This window comes from Epinephelus moara, chromosome 3, assembly GCF_006386435.1.
Source record: "Epinephelus moara isolate mb chromosome 3, YSFRI_EMoa_1.0, whole genome shotgun sequence".
In the NCBI taxonomy this organism is placed as follows: domain Eukaryota; kingdom Metazoa; phylum Chordata; class Actinopteri; order Perciformes; family Serranidae; genus Epinephelus; species Epinephelus moara.
Genome location: NC_065508.1, coordinates 38189990 through 38210908, shown reverse-complemented (window position 1 = coordinate 38210908; position 20919 = coordinate 38189990). Strand labels below are relative to the sequence as shown.

General features: G+C 40.1%; 1 protein-coding gene across 5 annotated transcripts in view; it reads right to left on the bottom strand.

Moving 5' to 3' along the window:
- arhgap32b (Rho GTPase activating protein 32b) overlaps positions 1-13899 on the bottom strand; it is a 210987-nt gene extending 197088 nt beyond the window's left edge. For 4 of the 5 annotated variants that reach the window (XM_050035211.1, XM_050035231.1, XM_050035236.1 and 1 more), the window contains exon 1: positions 13428-13899. The gene's annotated coding sequence lies outside the window, so the exon portion shown is untranslated. The remainder of the gene's footprint in view (positions 1-13427) is intronic. The other variant, XM_050035224.1, reaches the window with a different exon arrangement.
- Between the last annotated feature and the right edge of the window lie 7020 nt (positions 13900-20919).

Sequence of the window (20919 nt, the reverse complement as noted above, 5' to 3'; positions counted from 1 at the left end):
GGTGCATTACGCGTCGCCGTGGCAAGGAGAGAAGACAAGAAGAGAAGATGGCGCTGGTGTCGAAGAAGCTTTATAAAACTCTTGAACATGTAATGGCTCCTTAATTAGCAAGTTGACTTTACATAGACGGCATATCTTTTCAATTTCTCGTGACATTGTGTTGTTTGGTTTGTTCACTGCTCCACGACATGCGCGTTAAGGCCCGAACATACTCGGGCATACTATAAGCGGAGCATACTCCGCGAGGAATGTCTGCAGTCATTCAGGCTTCCATAGTCGAGCGCACTTCTGCGTTGTTGTTTCCTGTAAAAATGTCCGTGAAACACACTACATTACCCACAATTCTTGTGCGTTGATGTGAAAAATACATGCCGAGCAGTCAGTGGTGCGCGGAGCGGAGTCCGCGCAGTCGTAAAATCTGAGCTTTGCGGCACAGGACTTGCGGACGTCCGCTTTTGGTCCAGGCGGAACGTACGCGGAGCGGTCCACCCGAGTATGTTCGGGCCTTTAGTGTTGAGCGGGCGAAGGCGTTGATCCCCCCCCCCCCCCCCGTGAACGTTGTGAGTTGTAATGCAACTGAATTTTGTTACCTTTGTTAAATGTTGCTGCTGTCCCTGGCTTCATATGAATAGAGGAAATCTCACCAGCTGCTAGGCTAAATTATACAATGTAAAATGCCATAGGCTTGTGCCAATAAAATTAGCATGTAGTATTTGTCCAGCGAAAGACGAGTGCTTTGTCTGTGGGTCCTGTGAGTTATTGTGAAGCCAATTTGTGTACTTGTAATTGAAATTGTTGCTATAAAATGTTTAGTGTTTTAAGTGTGTTTTGGATCAACCAAACTTTACAGCACTTCACAGAAACCCCACCACCGACTAGCTGTAGGCTCTGCATACAGCTGACGCATAACAATACATTTGCCTTTAGGCTACTAGGTAGTAATGTTTGAAGAGCAGTTCAGTAGAGCAGATAAACACACTGTTTAATCCATCCCTGAAATTTTTGCTTTTGCACTTTTTGGTTTTGGAAAAGCAAATTAAAAAGGCATACTCTAAACTCTTCACATACACATTATCTCTTTTACTACAGTCACATATGGAGAAATTCGAAAGCCTGGCTATGGCTGCTAAACTGCATTTGGACAATGGCAATTTGCAGGAGAAGGTTCTGTGAGATGTCAATTAGAACAATTCAGTGTCGTTAAGGATAATAAGGCACAAGTTTTACCACAAAGAAGAGCCTCAGCTTCCTCTTCTCAGGAATCATTGACGATTACAATTTTCTTTAAACGCAGACTAAACTCTTGATATAATAAAAGGAGCCGCATCTTAAATATTTTACTTCATATTTAATTTATGTCCTTTACACATAGCACTTAGCACTTTTTGCCCTTTCTAGTTATAGTCTATACTTTAGGATTGTTTCCCCCCGGCTCCATTCTGTGCTGCAATGACCCAATTTTCCCCCCAAGGATCATAAAATTCATGTTTTACAGGTTCACCCAAAAAAACAAAGCAAGTGAAACTGGAAACTGAAGCAAAACTTGGTTTTGCAGCACCACAGATTTGATGTCACCTTACTTCTACAACTCCAGGAAAAAGGAGTTAAAATGCTGACAGATAACATTGGAGACAAATCTGCGAACTCTGGTGGCAGTAGCTCTGACAGCTTCCTGTGCTTCCTGGATGCTTTCAGCACCTCGTCAGAACAATCTGTTGAATGTCAACACTTTCGGTAAGACAGAAAACTAAACTTTCAGCGACATGGCTTCCCAAAATACTGCCAAGTAGTTCCATACAACTTGTTGCCAGGAAAGTCCTGAATGAGAACTCCATTTTGTCAATCTGATCTCATTATCCTCCGCTGAGCCATTGTGGGAATACCCTGGCAACTCACTAATCAGTGCCCATGTCAATGCCAGGATTGTTTACGGGGGAATGGAATCTCCTTTGGGAATGTCACGGCATCCTCAGAGGCCTGTGACTGTGCACAGAGCTTGGAGCGAGATGCTTTTTCACACTAGAATGAGAGAGTCTGCGGCTCTGTGTATGTGTGGGACAAGGCTTGAGGATAGCAGCGTATGCATTATGCATAATTAATGACCATGCGGAAAGGAATCACAATGGAGACTTAGCCACTCACAATGCGTCAGTATCTAATGCTGGGGTCAGAGGTCATGTCTGGACTTTGTGCGTGGCCGCCAAGGACGAAGACAAACAAGGAGACCTTTGAGATTGCAGAAGATTTCATGTACATAGCGAGACAACAAACGAAAGCGGTTGGTTGCATAACAGGAGAAAGAGGACATGCAGCCTGAACAAAGTTTTAAATTTAGTTTGATTTAAACACACACTGCTGTATTAATTACAGTGCATTTACTTGGATAAAACCTGCCAATCCTTTATCATTGCATTTTTGCATACAACTAGGGCTGTCTCAAACGATTATTTTTCTAGCGATAAATCTAACGATTATTTTTTCAATTATCGATTATTTTTCCATTATTTGATTGAGGCCATTTAAACAATATGAATACCAAAACATTTCTTATTAACATTAACATTTATTGAAACATCATAGTTTCCCCTACTATTATATTAGGGGGGCCCCATCCCCCTTGAAGTTCAAGTTAATTTTATTTAATTTTATTTTCTATATAGCACCAGATCACAACAGAAGTCATTTAAGGTTACCTTTCCTATAGAACAGGTCTATACCTTGTCCTTTTATTAAACAAACTAAATAGCCTTATGTTATTTATGTCATTTCTGTCTCTACATGATTGCACGTTTACAATTTTCCTATGCTCTCTGTAACGCGCACGGCGGAGTTCAGCCCCGGTGCGCGCACAAACACACACAAACACGTGCGCGCACACACACACACAGACACAGGTGAGCACACTAGAACATGGTTCAGGCTGCGTTTTCCTGACCGAAAAACGACCCGAGTGAGACAATTGTAACCGAGCCCGTAAGTCAATTGTAACCAAGCACGCAAATAATTTGCGTCAACGTATTTACGTAGTCGATGACATCGATGACATTGACGTGTCGCTCCAGCCCTACATACAACAGGCTACTGATAGGACATGACCAAGGGCTGAGCACCAAGATTCATCTTTATCGAAAAAGGCGCCATTCAAAAGTTTCAAAACATAAAATGATGTGACTGCAAGTTGTTAACTTCAAGGAAATCAAGTTATTTAACTATCTGGATGGTGTGACTAATTCTTAAATGATGCACAGGAAGCTTCCCTGTTGCAAAGTCCAGATGACTATTTACTGATTGGATTAGAGTGTACAGTATATAAAGATGGACAACATGACAGCTCCCCAAAAGTGGAACACCCTAAAAACATGGGATTTTGCCCAGATGGGCGTCATTCTCCAGGACATAGCAGTGCATACTTAAGCAGGTCTGTGAGCTGCTGAGAGAAGTTTGCCTAGAGGGCTTTCTTCTGGAAAGGGATTTTTTGGTTAAGGTTAGGAAAATGTCGTGGTGGGGTTAAAATAAATAGATTTTTTCCAGAAAAGGCTTTTTGCCTGCTAGGCAAACTTCTCCCATGTGCGCTCTGTGTACCTCTAAGCCCCGCTCAGCCCATGCTTTCAGTGCACATTCATGAGTTTTCCATGATGGAGGGTGATTTATGTTAGTTTTGTAAGAATATGACCATTTGGGCTGGGCATCTATTGATGCAAAATACTACATTGATATCAAAATACAGACCTTCCACTTGAGTAGATTTTTGTTACTGGAAATAATTTAGTCCATCTAAATCTCATTACATTTTAGCACTATTTAGTTGCACTTATTTTCCAGTATAACGTTATGATGGTCAATTTAAGAATTTATCAGCAGTTAGGTAAATGTAATTTGAAAATCTGCAGGGGAGTCTGGTCACATTTGCAGCCATGCAAGCAGTACAAGGACCAAAAATCTAAATTTACCTTTGCAAATGGATGATCACAAAACAATTATACCTGTTTGAAGTTACAGTTAGCCTTGAGGTCTCCTAAAGGTATAATTGTGGGGTTAAATCAGTGTAGGTCTTAAACCCCGCCTGCAGTTAGCAGATGGGACATGGGCCAAACTAAAAACTAAAAGTACACATCAAATTCATTTTTCCTATTAAATGTGGGGGGGGGGGGGGGGGGGGGGGTTCCATGTGCTTGCAACCCACAGAGCTACTCGCAGTTGGTCGGATGGGTGTACAGGCACGAACTCCATGGAGATTGCTACTGCGCAGACTCTGGCTCCAAATGATGTCACCAGTGGAAGATGGCAGTGGCCATAACCGGGATATTTTGTACATCATTGTCTTAAAGTAGTAGGAAGTGGACAGACGTTGTCCATCTTTATATACAGTCTTGATTGGAAATCATGACACGTGATGCAGCAGCTGAAAAATAGCAAGTCAACACAGAAAACTGACATCTATCTTCAGTTTTTCTTAGAAAACTGTAAAAATACCATTAACAATTCAGTTTCTGCAAGCAAATCCACCACCTTCACCCAGTACAGCCAACTGTTTGGTTGGGAAAAAAAAAAAAAAGAAAACAAAATCACAGACAAGATCCTTAGTGTTGAGTCTAAAGCAGAACACATGTATGCTTTTAAATATGATCCCTTACAGAGTTAGCATCCTGATGTGCTTAAGTCTGATTCAGAGTAATGCTGCGTCTCAAATCAGATTCTTTTGAACTTATACTTTCTAATTTGAAAAAATGAGTGCATTCACACTGAGAACTAGGGCAAAATGCAGTGCACTATGAGAACCTGACTGTTGCACTCTGAACGGTCAAAAAGTTGAGTGTGGACACTTCCCACCCTCAATGGTCGCCATGTTGTTCGCTCAGCATTTCACAAATGTAAGGTGTATTTTTCATTACCACTAGTGTTGTTGGATAGAAACCATCAGTTTGTTAATTGGCAAAATTCTTTAATAATTTGGTACGTCACGATAATGAGAATGTTATCCTCAGCTTGCTAGCTAGCTAACAGTGGCACATTTTTTCATCAGGCATTGACATTACATGTTGTAGCGTAGGCTTGGGCGATTGGACGAATATATCGGCAATCGCCCATCGGCTGAGTCCATCACGGTTGGTTTCATTTTTGACGATTTTTTTGGGCGATTTTTGTCATTTTATTTTGCTAAATTAATGGTCTGTCTCCACAGAATTCAATTCGGTACATATAGTCCATAATAACTATGTAGAGCACAATTCAAAGTGTGTGCGTATTGGAACTGGCAGCTTCACACTGATTTCCGACGAGTCTTTCACAAAACACGTCAGTGATGGCGGAGCTGAAAGTTACGGCCAGGGTCCACCGGCAACGGGAGTGGCGCGACACGTCTGCAGCGCGAGTCCCGTAGCAGCTCACCCCCCTGTTAATCAATTACAGCCGCTGCACCGGCAACGGGAGCGGCGCTACAACCACCGCCTGTCGAGCGACAACTCTCTATTTTAGGATGCTCTTCTATTTTTGTTGCGCTACGCTCCCCTACGTGACCCTCCAGCAGATAAAAACTACATGAAATAGTGTGCTAAACGAGCACAATGTGTTTTTAAATGAATAAACCATTATCAGAGGTGATATGTGATGATTTTTTTTTCATGCATTTACCCATGTTTATCCGTGACATTGTGTAAATGTCCGTGGCGGACATTTGAAAGTAGATGACAAACAGTACAGTAAACTTGTAGATTACTCAAATTATGTAATAACTTAGGTGGAAAATGCTTTAACTATCATGGCTCAGCAAACGGTAAACAAGACGCTTGACGTGATGCTTACGTTTGCAGCCGGTGGAACCCGGCTGTAACGTGAATTCATATGCGTATATGGTTAACAATGTTACCAGCCGTGCTAAACACCTTCTCTGATGGTGTGCTTGTTGCCGGTATGCACAGATATTTACGTGCCATGTTGGACATGAGTGGGCTCGCAAAGCACGCTGCATTTTCCGAGTTGCCGAGTTGTTTTTCTGACATGAGGTGGCGTTAATGTGAATTATCCCATTCTGAAAGTCATTTTTCGATTCTTTCCGACATCACATGAATGCAACATCCCCCCCCCCTTTTTTTCTCTCCGCCACACACACAACTGCCGAATATATCGGCAACTGCCGGTTGATGGGCTGACGGTGGCCAGTTGGAAATTTTTAACATATCGCCCAACCCTATTGTAGCGTAAGCTATATGATATTAGGGCATAAGTTACCTTTGGTGTTTCTGTACGATCAGTTGCAATTTGCAAGAAAAGCCGTCAACTCTTGCAATCATCATTTCCAGTAAGTGTGCAACAGTCATGTTGTTTTTAACTTCCAAGTTTACACTTTATTAATTAGTTTATTCATTCATTTCAAACCATTCTAATCATTAAGGCCCAAAGTTACGCATATAAGGGCAAGGCTGCTTGGGTGACAGGCTGTTTGCCAGGCCTCACTACAGTCTGTGAGTCAGATCCACCTCTTGCACCTCCAAACCTCCACCCTCTCTTCCAAATATGGTCACTTCTGGCTCCAAATATCCAAGATGGTGAAGGCCGTAACACTGAACTCAAGGTTTCAAAATGGGAGTCAATAATCAATGGGTGACGTGACGTCACAGTAGTTACATCCATTAGGGAACATGAGTGTACTAAAATTCACAGTTATCCTTCCAATATAGGGATGCACAGTATTGGATTTTCTTTGCAAATATCCCATATGTCAATATATAACAACTTCTTTGGCTGATAACGACCAATATCGATACACTTTTTTCCCCACCTTATTTTAGTGATCATCAAGTCTCTTCTGCAGTGTAAACACCATATGCATACTTTTATCATGATGGCCCACCAGCAGATGGAGACATGAAATAGAATGCTTTCATATGTATGTAATAATCACTCATTGTGCAAAATATGAAAAAGCATGATGGCCAATTCTGATCGGCTGATACCAATGACATGGCAATATTATCTTGCCTCCCTGATCCAATAGTGGAAGCGATCTTAGCCAAGTTCAGACAACTTAATGCAGTTATTTAAGTACCAACTTATACAATCTGCTCCTCTTAGTATGTCTTCTTCACCACTGGAACCTTAATTGTTGTATATTATGTCTCTTTCTTTATTTTGTATTGTATTTCTGGTTCAAATACTCAGCTCAGACTCCAGTAGCTAAACTTGTGAGACAAATGCGCTGCAGCCTCCAAGATCTGCATCAGCCATAAGCAGCTACAACTACTTGTACCCTCTGTATGTTAAGATACGGCTAATCCTGAAGTTACCACGGTAGTAAATCTGAAATCGTTTTTGAGTCTTATCTGTGGCACCACAGTGTGTTGTTATTTCAGCTGCAGCTGGCTGTCCAGACTTGGAACAGTAATGTCACTTCCACACATATGCTTCCATCCAGCCCTTACGTTGGTAATGTGAAGTTGTTGGGAACATTTGTTTAGTTTTACAGGATTACAGTGGCCACAAATGAAGCAATTCTTTGTATATTCTGGCATTTCATTACTTTATTGGAAAATAAAGTGCCCCTCCTCAGCCCATACACATCTGATTTAAAGCAAGAAATACTGAACTCCACAGTAAAAGCTAATCAGCAAACAACTGCCTGTCATTTACTCTGCCATGAGACAGAGTATTCTAATACCCAATAAATAAGCATTTAGCACTATACCCAGGCCTGTGTTCACTAGGGAAACTGTTCTTTTATAAATTATAAATGAGCTGGTGAGACAAGGCAGAGCAGATCTTTCTCATTATGTCCATGTTCAGGTCTCAGCTGTCTTATAAAACAAGTCACATAATCTTAAAGACAACAGCAGATGAAGCGCTCATGTGGGTTGCAGTATCATGGCATCCAGGAAGGTGCTCTTTGGTCAGGAAGTGCAGTACATCTTGAAAAAACAAAATCCAAAGCAACTCTTATCTGGTGCAAAAGTTAAAAGGCCTTTATTAAATGGCTAGTTCATGATGAACATTAAAGTCAACTAGGGTTGCAAAATTCCGGGAATTTTCAAAAATGGAAACTTTCCATGGGAATTTATGGTAATTAATGGGAATTTATGGGAATAAACTGGAAATTTTCAAAATTGATGGTTGGCTCTTCATAGGGAACTTAAAGCAAAAGGAAAAGAAGAAGAGTACTACACTGAAGCATCCCAGCGTAATGCGATGGGGTGGTGTTGTTATCATGTTTGACAGCCTTCTGGAGGGAAAGGAGTCTCTGCAAGAGATGGCCATATCCCAGTCTGCAGGCATCGACAGCGACATAAAGAAGGTCATCTTGGATGATGTGTTCTGGGAAAGAGTGTCTAGCAGTCAGAAAATCCTCAAACCTATTGCAGCAGCAATAGCGAAGATAGAGGGGGATGGTGCCATCTTGTCAGATGTCCAGTGCCTTTTTGCAGAACTCAAAGAAGAAATCCAGACAGTCCTGCCCACTTCCCTACTACTGAAAGCAGAGGAAACTGCTGTGGTCAAGTCATTGGAAAAGCGGAGGGAGTTCTGCATGAAGCCGGTGCATGCAGCAGCGTACATGCTGGACCCAAAATATGACAAGGGCATACTTTCTGGGGAAGAGATTAACGGTGCCTACGCGGTCATTACAGCCATGGCTGACCACCTGGGTCTCGATAAAGGCAAAGTTCTAGGCAGTTTGGCAAAGTATCGAACAAAGCAAGGCCTTTGGAAAGGGGATGGAATATGGCAGTCATGCCAGCACATATCTGCAGCCACCTGGTGGAAGGGACTACGTGGATCTGAGGCCCTTGCACCTGTAGCTTCCATCATCCTCCAAATCCCACCATCATCAGCCGCCTCCGAGCGCAACTGGTCACTGTTTGGCAACACCCACACAAAGGTTTGCAACAGGCTCACAAATGTGAGAGTGGAAAAGCTGGTTGGCATTCGGGCAAACCTAAGGCTCTTTGAGCCTGACACAGAGCCATCCTCAACAAGGCTGGAAAGTGACACTGAAGAGGAAGACTCAGAGTTGGATGTTGAGGAAGTGGACATGTTGTTGGATGTTGATGAGGCCCAGGAAGAGCCCACTGACTGAGCAAAAATGCAGAGGATTGCTTGAAGGAAGATTTGCATGTTTAATGGGACGTTTTGGAGGGAGAGTGGCTTTTTTCATTTAACATTTTGAATGGGACTTTGTGGAGATTTTTGGTTGGGGGGGGGTGCATTTTTGATTGAGTGGGGTTGGGAGATGGGTAACATTGAACCCAACATTTCTGTTTTTGTTCATCCATGAAACAAGTAATTAAAACGTGTTCTGTTCTACTTACAAATAAATCTGTTGAAATATCTGTTGAAAACATTTTGTATGGTTGTTTTCTTATGACTTCTGTTTATATTTATGCTTGAATATAATATATGCCCAGTTAGTTCCCCTAAATTCCCATTAATTCCCATTAATTCCCATAATTCCCATTATTCTCATGGAAAGTTTCCAATATGGAATATTTCCAAAATTCCCAAACTTAACTTCCCAGGGAAATTTACCGGAAACTTTCCGGAAATTTACCGGAAATTTTCCGCCCCTTTGCAACCCTAAAGTCAACACAGATTTAGAACTTTTTAAGACTTTTTAATGCCCCTCGGGATGAAATTTAATGTTACAATTACCACAATTTCAGGAGGAAAAAAAAAATGAACCTACATCATTTATTCTTGGAAAATACAGCTCTAACATAAAACTGAGAAATCACTGGAGTTCATTGGTGAGTTTTCTTGACAATTTTGTGTTTTTCACTCTGCATGTAGTATTACACTAGCTTTGATTCTCATCTTGCCAAGTTTGAAAAAAAAATGCATGAAATACTCCAAGCCTTGTATGTATTGTTTTTATACTGGTTTCAGGCATGCCATGAAATCTGTGTTACATACGCAATATTTATTGAATTTTCACTTCCCCATCTCGTCCAAGAAAAATTGACAACTATCTAGCACACAGTGAATCCTCGGCTCTGAGCATCCTGGCTTGAAACAAAATATTAGTGCTATGAATATGTATGTAGAGCCGCACACTCATACCGTCATATACCATATACCCTGACTACTTATTTAGGCAATGAATCCTTTAGAAGAAAAATGAGATTCACAGCACCACCTCGCACTGTGGCTGTGTATGTAGGCCTATATTTTTGACAGTTTTTGTAACCAAGTGTATATCAGAGAAGATCAAAGAAAGTAGGGGTTGTGAAAATTAAAGTGGGTTATTTCTTCATCTAAGAAATGATAAAGTAGGCAAGATCAACAAGCACCAACATGCTAGGCATACTAGTACAGTTGTACAAATGCAGATAAGATGTTAGAGTTTGTTTTCACAAACACACACACACACACACACACACACACACACACACACAGGTTTTCCTCCTGTTGCACTGAAAACATGACCCTCAACAGCAAAACAGATAATGAACCATGGCTTGTAAACTGCTTCACCCTGATCACAGTGGAAGCAGAAAGGTAATAGGTTTTAGAGGCGTGTTGCTGGAACTAATTAGTCATGCTGACCAGGAAATGTTGCACAAGGGACATGATTGGAAAACACTCAGTCCTTTTGAAAAAACCCGTCTCAAAGTGCCCTTGAGCAAGGCCTTTACTACCTAAAAGTTCCCCCGGAGATGATGCTCAATAGGATAGCAGTGCTGTGGCTATGCTGGGCAACATGGATATGAATTGTGTGACTGTGTGTGACCCTCCCTGTTTGTAGTTGGTTTTCCTAGTTAAATAAGGATTAAAGGCCTCTATGCATATCTGATTAAACTGTAATCTAATACAGAGAGTGAAGTATCAGAAGACCATTGGAACCAGGGATCAAATAACATGAGAGGGAGTGGGTAGCTTTTAAGACGGTCCCTCATGGATCACACCTAATTAAGGATTCAACATTTCAAATGATATCATTTTAAAAGAGAAGAGCAAATAGAAAAAGTAGACCAACTCTTTTCTGATAGAAGCAGTAGAGCCCTGACAGGATCGTCACTGAAAGAGGGCACTTGTTTCACTGAAGTTACTGATGTTAGGATAAAAAGACCAGGAACTGTTCGTTTCCTATGGGGGGGGGGGGGGGGGGGGTGCAAAAAGAGGGAAGCATGTCAAATATTTTTTAAGCACTGGGGAGGGACTTGTGATTTTTATTTTTATTTTTGGCTCAGGAGCCAAAATAAAAACAGTTGTAATAGTTGTTATGGTTAAATGGTTGTATCATATTTATTTTACCACAGATTTTTGGAGAAAACATGCCTTGGTTTGGACGACATGTTTTCTTCAAAATTTGCCAATATTACACTATTTATCATAGCCAGAAACTGTAAAAACAGAAAGTCTCGTTGGATTTTCACAATTCAGCTGGTCCTTGGACACATCATGTGCAAGGACCTTCAGTCAGAAAAAAGCATGACCAAATCTGAGCGTAAAATTGTGATATTACATCAAAATCACTTTGTTCTATGACTCATTTAAAATTTGACCAATAATACACCATTCGCACTAACTAAGCAGTACGGGTGTGCCATATCATCTCGTTCACAATTATACCGGTTTAATTTTTAATATCATGTAGAACAAATCATATCGTGATACAATATTTCATATTGTTGACACATTGACGTCACACTTTTATCCACAGCATCAACAAGCAAGGCTTAAAGTGAAATTATTCCCGACTCTGCAGTGGTTCCATAAAGAGGAGCAGCTTCAGTAGTGGGGAATAAAACTGTGGTGTTGTGAGGCCTGGGCGTCCTGAATGTGTGCTGTTTACAGCCCCGCACTTCTCAGACTCTTTTGGCAACTTATCGCTCAGAGGGAACTCATTCAGCGTCTCTCCCTCTCCTCTCTCGCCATGCGTACATGGGAGTCGGGTGTCGTCGAGTAATTTTGTCATAAACCTTTGGTAATGTAAACCTACGTAAAGCTTGCCGCTCAACAAAAAACTACATATATGTGAATGTGCAATAGTCATGATAGCATAACAGCCTGTCACAGGTTACATGTTGATGATTAGAGGAGAAATGGCAGAGCATAAAGTCCAGGTGGAAAAAAAAGACAACTCAATCATTTAGGATTTTGTAAAAGAGAAGGAAATCACCTGTTGATTATATAAATAGATCCCAGGGGACATTTTTGTATTTTGGAACTGATCAAATGTGTAATTTGTGGTAGATTTGATTTTGTTGTTCTATCAGTATTGTATACAGAATCTGGATCTCACTCTGAGTTACTGTTATTGTTTACAAACTGAAGAAATTAGAGGTATTGTTTGTTAAGTTTTAACTGAATATTTGAGAGTAATCTGTTATGTTGACATGTAAAACTATACTTATTTTGTTGCAATTCTATTTTCTTAGATTAATAATAAAATACTTTTTTTTTTTACTAATCTGTCATATCATCAAGAATATCAGTATCGAAAAAATACCCTGAAATACTGTGATAATATTTAAGGGCCATATCACCCACCCCTACTATGCAGTATGTACGTCAAGAGTGAAAAACCAAGGCTTTATTAAAATCCAATATTTCGCCATTAACTTTTAACTTTCAAAAAAATCAAAGGGTAAGTTTGAAAAATCTTATAAACAGTTTATGGTGGAGGGAGGGTCGTGCATTTCCCACCTGTCACTGGGGAAGGCTCAAAGAAAAATATCTGTAGCTTCAGAGAGGGTACAAAAACAACTAGAAAACAAAAAAAAGAAATCACACCGCAGCAGCCCCCTCCTCTGATAGGTAAAGAACAGTCTCTAACACAATGAATGGTTTTTAGGCTGACTGAGACACAACTATAGGCAGACTTCATCACAGACTCTCTCATGCACCTCTCGTGTGTGTGAAGAACACCCTAAACCAGACTCTACCTTTACATCGACATATCTCACGTAGGAGTAGGCCTATCTAAGGTTGGCAGTTTAATGTTTTCTTTGTCTGATGGTCTGCATAAATCTATTGAAATCTATGAATTTAAAAACGACTTCATATGGTTTCCTGGTGAATGTGGCACCATCAGATCCATCATCAGATTGTATAAGTTGGTACTTAAATATTACTGAGATGCTGCTGTTATGTGTAACGTTATGTTACACGGATTCAATGCGGCGCTAAATTGCCCTATTTCTGAATGGGCTTCTGCATCCATTTCTCTCACTACGGGAGGATTACCCAACTCCATGCAAGCCATGACTGGCTGGGGAGACGTTATTCCCGTTTCAGCCTATACCCCCCTCACACACACCACCTCCACTCACTCTCACAATACACACATGCGCGCAGTCTAACGTTAGCCGATTTCACTGTCTGACCACTAAACATCAACTACAACTCTATGTAGCGCTATCTAGCTAAATAATGTGAAAGAATTCAAAGCACACAGCACGAGCATGGAGCATGAATGTGCTAAATTAAAGAAAAAGTACCTGTATTTCTGTGGTCGAAGCTGTGGTGGTTGACCACCGTTGGTTGGTGAGATGAGCTTAGCTTTCGCTGTCTCCGTCTGGCGCTTCACCGCTGTTAAATTCCCTCCTCATCACAGCTTAACCCAGTGGACTCAAACACGTCAGGCACAAAGAATTTGAGAATATTTTTCAGTTTCTGTCCAAGCTGAAGAAACCGCGCCAGTACAGTTCGGCTGACCCCAAACAAAAAAAGGCTCCCCCGGGACAACAAGGCTCACAGGCAGCCTTCACTCACTTGCTGTTCTCTTCTGGAAAATAAAGACTACTATCGTCCTCCAAAATGCCTTCCTCTTCGAATCAAAAGTCGGAATACATATGCCTTCCGCTGGAGTCACGGGACGATATTTCCAAATTCAAACTTATCGAGACGCTCGCCTCTGTGTGCAACTCAACGGAGAGCAGAGCACACCTCAGAGCGGAGTGGAGAGTGGAGACTGCCTGGAGCACACAGCGGCGCTATCTCTGTGCTGCCTTCACGTGCTGTCGGAAACGTGGAGAACCGGCAATTCCGACCACTGATAAAATAGGACAATTTAGCAATTTGCAATCATATTTCAGTTGTCAATACCTGTGCTTTGTCTACCCCTGAACTAAAATGGTTAAGATTATGAAAGTCACATAATGAGTAAATTTAACATTGATTCGATAGCCCAGGCAAAGAGCATGTTTTTCCTACTCATGCTGCTGCTGCTACTGCCACATAAAATATTACAAACAAGGGCGACGTTGTAGGGGGACAGTGGGACTGATTACCAAGGGCCCCAATAGAGTTCTCCAGGGATGACGTTTTTCTGTAGGCTGATGTTGGCATTGCATAGTTTCCTCGTCAAAAAGCCTATGGAATTTTTCCACTGGATTTTGGATTGTTGCCGAAAATAAGCTCTGTGGCAAACAAATTACTGTTTACGGTCCTCACACGTTTTGTTCAGTAAAATAATCTTCACATATGATCAATGCTTCCATGATTATTGAAGTCTGAATGCAATCACTATAAGTAAAAAGCTAATGTTAGGCTGTAAACAAAGACACACAACACTACAGACACATGACTCAGTGTCACCACCATAACAGGACTGTAAAGCCGTGTTCGGCACGGCTCAGCGTGGTGACATTCTGTAATCTCATTTAGTCACTTGTTAGCAATTGTCGTTTTAAGACACATAAAAACTTCAAAGTTCACAAATGAGGTATTTACTAGGGAGTGGGAATCACGGGATCCTCGATGCAACATTATCACGATACTTAAGTCACGGTACAATATTATTGTTATTTTAGATGTTTAGATGATATATTGAGTTTAGATGATATATTGAGTATTGCAATTACAAATGTTGCAATATATTGTGATTAATTATCTTTTTTCAACAGCAAATTATAACCTCAATGGAAAACTTTGTCTGTTTTATCTAATGAGATCAAGGTTTCAGTCTGTTCATCTCATTTTAGTCATTTTTATTGTCACAAATTGTATCTAGTGGACAGAAAAAGATACTGATTTCATTATTCTAGTAGGCTAACAGATGTTTTATTTGAATTTGTGATATTCATAATTTCTGTAGCTATTTAAAAAAAGATACTTGGAGTCCATGTATCAATATGATATTGCTTTGCAAAAATATTGCAATACTATGTTGTATCGATTTTTTTCCCCCACCCCTAGTATTTACTGGCATAAATACTGACAGACCTTATTTCAGGCATCTGACCAAAAATCCACTGACTTTGAGACAAGGGAACTGTGAGAGGTGAAATGCTAACTCATTTCCAGGTTTTGGGACTCATTCCTGGCGTACTCTATTCGACGGGGAGCCTCAAAAACCTGAAATGGAAAAATTGTTTTTGTATGCTGTATTTTACTTTTACGTAATTAGTGCCATAACTAAGTTAAACTGGCTAAATAAATTGGTTGAAAGATTGAACTTTGTATAAAAAACAGTGAAAGCTGTCTGAGGCCCCTCCTACCCTGCAAAGGTGCAAAATGGTTTAGTTCACCCCTGCACTAGGATTTGTCCATAGATTTCAATAATACCTAGATACTGAATGCCAAGATGGCGCATATTCACTATACGTGCTCGCTTGGCACGTATGCCCAAAAAGGTTTTTTGCTAATGGGTTTATTTCAGCGCAGACGAAGAGCATGTTTCCTCCACTCATGCTGCTGCTACTGCACCATAAAATATCTTACAAGAATTGGATTTCCAAAATAAACCAACAATCACATTAAACTGTTTTTTGTAACAAGGGTCAGTTTTGCCAAAACCAAAATAAGCAAATGGCTTTGTAGTTCTAAAATATTTAAGCATGGCTGGATTATCAGTCTAATGCTAGCTAATATGCCATGACCATCCACTTATTTACTCTTGAAAAGAATCTTAACTGTAAATTAAATAACCAACACTATAAAAGCGAACATAGCTGTTTCTGTGTTCTTTGTGTAAAACATGACATAAAGCTCTTCTCTCTGGAGTGATGGTCAATAACCAGCCATATACAGCACAGATACACCATAAACCACCTGTGATCATATTTCTAGATATGCAACGACATGTTGCACATGTATGAATGCTAATGACCCAGAGCATTTGGCTGGCAGATCACATAAAATGGCTTAGATGGAGGCACAGCATATGAAGTTGAGAGTTATGGACATGGGAGGTTCCCCTGGAGGCAGCATAGAAGTAGCGAAGTGCAACCCTTTTTTTTACAGGAGGCTAATCCACCACTACTATGACAAGTGAGAAAAGCTGAATTCAACTGTGAGGAAGAGGGAAGGGTAGGGGCATACTTGTTTTCACAAAAAGATAGTAGCCTTTGTGTTAAGATTTTTTTTTTCTTTTTTAAGGATTTTTTATGCTCTTGGCTTTCCTTACAAACATATTGTAAGGCAGAGTCTTTCTTTACAATAAGCCAGTTGTGTTAGTATATAGTGTTATAGAGCAAACTGTTATTTAGTATTACAATATGCAGGTCCTATGAAACAACTTGCATGTATGAAAGATAACATTTTGACTCAATGCTTACATGGGCTGGCAGTGTGGCTGCATCAACACATTATTTAGTTTTCCCCAACAGTTTAGTCTTTGTACTGTGTAGCTTATTCAGCTACACAGTACATGTAACTACATTTTTGTCCCAATATTCACCTCACCAGTGTCACTCACACACCTCTGTTCTGTGTTTTTAGCTAGCAGCACTAAAAAGAAGCTGATCCTGGATCATACTGTTCTTTGAAACAAGCTCTTTATATAAAAGCAGAAATATCTGTCATCTTAAACTGAAACTAGCTATGTCACACACACACACACACACACACACACACACACACACACACACACACACACACACACACAGAAAATGACCTGAGGCATAGAAATAAATCTGCAACAGTGGGGCTAGCAATGACCAAAATCCATATTTTGGAATGCCCAATGACCTGAAACAAGCAATTCATGCAAGAATTTCCAAATGATCAGTGATCTGAAACAGTGCTGTAAGGAGGAACACATTGGAACATTTACATGGGCCTGGTCATCAACTGCATGCATGTAAGATGTGATTTTTAGGGATGTCCTTCAATTATTATACTCTTATTTTGGGGCCAGGTACTGGCAGTATTGTGCTTGTGAAGTGCAGGTAGGTAGGCAGGTTGACAAGTAAATCTACAGTGAGCTTCACAGAGCCACCAAGCAATGGGAGAGCCAGTTTTTCCCATTCACCCCCATTTCAGTCAGCATTGCAGTGTAGTATCAGCCTTTCAACAATACTTAAAATATTCCACATTATGAGTATCATTCAAATTTTTAAATGATGTTCACACTATTTAGACCCCTTTCAACTATTCCTATCACTTTATTCTTACACACAGCATTGCAGTGTAGCATCAGCTTTTCAAGAACCTTGAAATATTCTACATTATGAGTATCATTCAACTTTTCAATTACATTCATACTAATTAAACCTGTTAACACTTTTCCAACCATTCCTACTTCACCTTTTTCTTACACACATCAGCCAGCATTGCAGTGTAGCTTCAGCTATTCAGCATTAAGCATTCACAGCCACAATTTCTTCAGAAATTGCATTCTCTAGTTTGAATTAATATTCCACATTTTTTGGAAGTGTGGTTGTATAAGGGTACTTATGCATAGTCAGTGTACTACATACAATAGATGTCAGCCAGCATACCCCCAGTTTGGAGAAGCAGGCTGGGGTCTGACACGGAAGCTAAGTAGTGTACTGCTGTGGAGGGGTCAACAACAAAACATATTTTAGCCACCTAAAAAAAGTCCCCCCCTAAAAATATAAATATCTGTTTAAGAATATGCTTTATTGTAAGTATTTTCATTGTTTTACTTTAATGTCAGGCAGTGATTTCCAACTGGAAAATGAGGCCATCACATTGCTCTCTTCAATTCCAGACTCACCAAAGTCACACCATAGCACAAACTATTTAACCAACTGAAGCAGCGGTAGACCAGCAGCTCCCATGTTCAGCGAGCTAGAATTACTGTGTTTGTCAATGTAGTCTGGTGGCCATGATGAGAGCATACATGGGAAACTGAAGCCATTAGTGACTTCCTCCTCGAAATTGGCTGTCTAATTGAAAGGTAACATGCTGAAAATATTCTTAATATAACATACACTTAAAATTATATTGATTTTTTTTAAGTGGGCCTTTTTTAGGTGGCTAAAATACGTTTTGTTGCTGACCCCTCCACAGCAGTACATTGCTTAGATCCATGTCAGACTCCAGCCTGCTTGACAAAAGAAAAAGGAGGGAGAGCTTTACCATGCTTACAGGATTATTATTATGCTGCACAATTGAAACTTTTAGTATGTTGGTGTGTGCCAAACTATGAATTTCAATGGAAGACTTTGGAAATTACTCAGGTAGATATTCCAATACAGACTTTACTCGGTAACAAAAGTCAGGCCAAGAGGAGCTATAGTAAACTGAACCAAAGGACTTTATTTTCTATGAGGTGTTGAGGAAATTGCATTTGGAGAAACAGGAAGGGATCTTGAGTTGGGTAGCATTTGACCTGGGATTTGAACTTGCTAGGTTGGATGGGAGATTTAAACTGTGGGTCAGAAGACAGAAAATTTCAGAGCTATCAGGATATATCAATCACATTTGGACTAGAAAAGCAGGACTTCAACGGATACCTGCAAGTTAGGGATTCAAACCTTAAAGATAAATGAACACAACCTCATTACTATATTTTCAAATGCATACATAATGGGAGATACTAAAAAGTCAGTTTCAAGATTGTACAGAAGTATTTAAATTTCAAAGAATCATTCTACAAAGAGAACTACAGTAGTCAACACAAGGAGAAAGAATCGGACATACAAATAACAGAGGACTGGACAGAGATATGTGAGACACAATCAACTACTGCAAACTCAAGGTCCCTGAGGGAGCTTGGTTGGAAAAACCTTGAGCGATTCTTTATCACCAGGCCTACAAAGCTGTGGCTTTTGTTGGAGGCAATGCAGAACCTCACTGGACAATCATTATCATGTTTTCTGGGCTTGCCCAAAAATACATCCATATAGGTAAAAGAATGCAGCTGAGATTCGTAAGAAAATTGGGATGGATTTAGTCCACTCATTTGTTATATTATACTTAAGAAAAATACCCAAAACTGTCCCAAACAAAGATAAATATTTATTGAAGATATCTTTGGCAAGAAGCAGGAAAACCATAACTTGTAAGTTGATCCTCCAACATTAGCCCAGTGGTTGGGGATTATGAACAAAATATACTGTATGGAAAGACTTTTACGACTTGAGATGGAAAAATGTACAAAATATTGGGAGAAATGGATTGTGTATCAACTCTGTTGAGAAAAGTGTGACATTGTATGCCAGGATGTAAGTGAAAAATGTACTGTGATTTGACCTTATAACACCCATGATGACCTCATCTTCTTCGTTTATTAAATAAAAAACGAGTTCAAAGTAGTTTTGTTCTGGGAAAAGAGCCTGCTTCAATAGCTTTCCATTCTGAATTGAATCTATTTCAACTGACATTCAGAATTGGCAGGTGCTGCTTCTATCTAGTGAACATGGTTGAGTGTTTTGATGATGTCCATCTATTCTTGTGCCACTAGGCATTAACTCTAATCACCAACATGAGGAATTTCACAGAGGCTTACTGTGCCACTAGATAATAAAACCTTCACTCTGTGCTCATTCTAATACACTTCTTCTTCAGCAGCAAGGTTTTCATTTACATAGCAGACATTCTTTTTAGATATTGAGAAGGCGCATTCATCACATAATCCCATGCCACCATATCATTCCTGTGGAATCTATTCGACTGCTAGTTTCACTTCCTGTTTCACATGAAGAATGAATCATTGGCAGCAGTTTTAGCTGTCTGCACACTGCATAAAAGCAATAGATTTGGAACAGAAGTGACACGCTTCTGCTTTATTTCTGAGGCAAAATTGCTTTGCTTAGACTCCTCTCATATGACAGATGTAATAATAGCAGATGATCACTTGGTCCAAATGTCTGAGCCCTTCTGTGCTCATGATTTGTAATCTTTGCAATAAAAAAAGAAACAATGGCCTTTACCAACAGAAAACTAGTTCAGAGACATGTGATCTAAAGCTGCCCTCTAGTGACACACAGAGAGGATAACACTGAGGACACAGTGGTGACAACAGTGTGCAGGCCTTCCGACCATTTTTGAATTCATGATGAAAATAAATCGATTTATTCTGTTTTTACGGTACTTTGAATGTAAATAAAGTGCAAATATGGACAAAAAAGCATCAGTGTAGGGCTGGTTTTATTTAAAAAATAAATAAAAAGACTCCCCAAAGAGGTCAGGACTAGTCCTTAAAGGGATAATTCAGGTTTTTTAAAAGTGGGGTTGCATGGTTTACTTATCCATAGTCAGTGTATTACATACAGCAGATGTCAGTCGGCACACCCCCAGTTTTGAGACGCAGGCTGGAGTCCAACATGGAAGCTAAGCAATCTACTGCTGTGGAGGGGTCAGCAACAAAACATATCTTAGCCACCTAAAAAAATTACTATCACTTCAAGTGTAGCTATATTAAGAATATTTTTACTGCTTCACCTTAATGTCAGACTGTGACTTCCAGTGGGGAACTGAAGACGTTATATCGCTCTTTTCAAAGCCAGACTCCATTGAGAAAAAGTGATTCAACATTGTTGAACACAGGAGCTGCTGGTCTACCACTGCCCTCAAGAGTTATTGTGTTTGTGTTATTGTGTGACTTTGGCATTTAAAAGAGTTTGGATTCACCCAAGTCACAAAGTAACATAAACTACTGAACCGCTCGCAGCAGCAGCCGAGCAGCATCAGTGTTTATTGACTAATATTACTGTTTTTGTCAATGGAGTCTGATGGCTTTACATTGACTTTTTTAGGTGGCTAAAATGTGTTTTGTTGCTAACCCCCATCCATAGCAGT